Raw genomic sequence first — 2027 nt, 5'->3', positions numbered from 1 at the left:
CATAGGAACAGCTGTGGGCAGGACCAGGCAGTGTTCTGTTCTGTGTGTACACAGGGTTGCTAGGGGCTGGAACTGACTCGATGGCACCTAACAGCCACAGCAAGAACTCAGAGGTGCCGTCTAACTGCTTCTACTTATGTCACCTTGGCTACAGCTGTACCCCATGGTGCCCTATGCATTTCCTAGACCAGAATGGTATCACATAGCCATTTATGCATCTCATAGGCAAGAGCTCCATCACATTGTCACCTTTAGCTACAGGGGATAGAAAAGTGAATTTTTTTAAGCTGGAAATCTCCTACGAGATTTAGGGTTCTGTTGACGGGAAAGTGAGGGAGTTGGCACAATAAGCAGTCAGCAGTGCTTAACACAAGAGGAAAGCTTCTCCGTCTCCTGTCTTAGGGGAGGCTAAACGTCTGTTTAGGCATCATCTGCACAGAGGACATGTACAGTGTAAGCTCCAGGCCACATGTTATACAAAGTCATTTGTTGAGACGAAATGCCATGTGAACAGGGGTAAGCAGAGGGAAGATTTCAGGAGACTCCATGATGGTGCAGCAAATGTAATTTGAGTATACTGCAAGAAGGTAATTGAAACTTTATTTAGAAACTTTCCTAATGCCACGACCCTTTCATACAGTTCCTCATGTTGTGGTGACCCCCCCAACCATACATTATTTTCGTTGCTGCTTCATAATTGTCATTTTGCTACTGTTAAGAATGGGGCAACCCCTGTGAAAGGGTTGTTCGACCCTCAGGTTGAGAACCACTGATTTAGAGGAAGCAAATTAGAAATGTTTTATAATAGAATTACCTTAGCACATGGTCCATAAAGAAGCTAGAAGTGTACCCAGAACTGTACTACTTGTTTGAGAGATTGTAATAATCCATCGTTTCAACCTTTAACATGCTTACATTTTTCATGGAGATGTATGACTAAAGAAATGACATGTTTCAAAGACACTTGCCATTCCAACTGTCAACTTCCTTTGAGAACCAGAGGAGCAGAGGTTGCTGGGGGTTTGGATAGTCAGGAAAGGCTTCATGGAGGAGGGAAAGCATCCTGATCCTTGGGTGGGGGATGGAGCTGGGCAGTGAGAGAAGACAGTGCAGAAGGCATGGAGTCCACAGTCAGAGGTGTGAGATGACCTGTCTTAGGTGAGAAACTGTGAGAAAACCTGCTGAAAGGCTGGTGCTCAGAGACTCAGTGGCCTACCTGTTACTGTTCTCCTTTTTCTTGAGTGAGAAAATGTCTACTAGGTGATAAGAAAGTCTTTACTACCCCAAACAGGGCATGGTGATGTTACCATTTGTAAAACTACATTTCCCAGCATCCTTTGCAGTCAACATGGGGAATGAAGTATGAGTCTTGGAAAGGTTGCTATGTTTTGGAACGGACTAGCTACCTGTATGAGATGCACAGGCGTGCCTTTCTTAGGGGTCCTTCGGTATGAGAGTCTCCACGGTGTATCTTTTCTTTTATTCAACGGTTTTATTGGCACATAATTCGTGTACCGCACAATTCAATGGTCAGAGTATATTAAGAAGAGTTGAATAATCATCACCACAATTTTAGGACATTTCCTTCATTTTTGTACTCATTGTTTTAATTCACACTCCCCCCGCCCACCCCGAATCTCTTTTGATATCACCCCAAGAAACTAGTAATTTACTTACTGTCTTTATAGATTTATTTACCTGTCCTGGATTTCATCTTAAGAAAATCATATTTTTAAAACCGCAGTAACAATAGTAAAACAAAACACAGGAAACCTTAATCCAAAAGAAAGCAGAAAATAGTAACAATTAGAGAAAATTAAAAATGGAGCAAGATGCAAAACAAATGATGACAAAACACTAAAGTTTACCCTAACTATATATGTGCTGTAGGAATCCTGGTAATGTGTGGTTACGCACTGGGCTGCAATCTTCCTGGTCAGCAGTTCAAAACCATCAACAGCTCTGAGGGAGAAAGACTGGGCTTTCTACTCTCGTAAAGAGTAACAGTCTCAGAAACTCACAGGGGT

This window comes from Echinops telfairi, unplaced genomic scaffold (genome assembly GCF_000313985.2).
Source record: "Echinops telfairi isolate 266 unplaced genomic scaffold, ASM31398v2 ScPeMD7_15;HRSCAF=58, whole genome shotgun sequence".
Lineage (NCBI taxonomy): Eukaryota > Metazoa > Chordata > Mammalia > Afrosoricida > Tenrecidae > Echinops > Echinops telfairi.
This window is presented reverse-complemented; position numbering follows the sequence as displayed.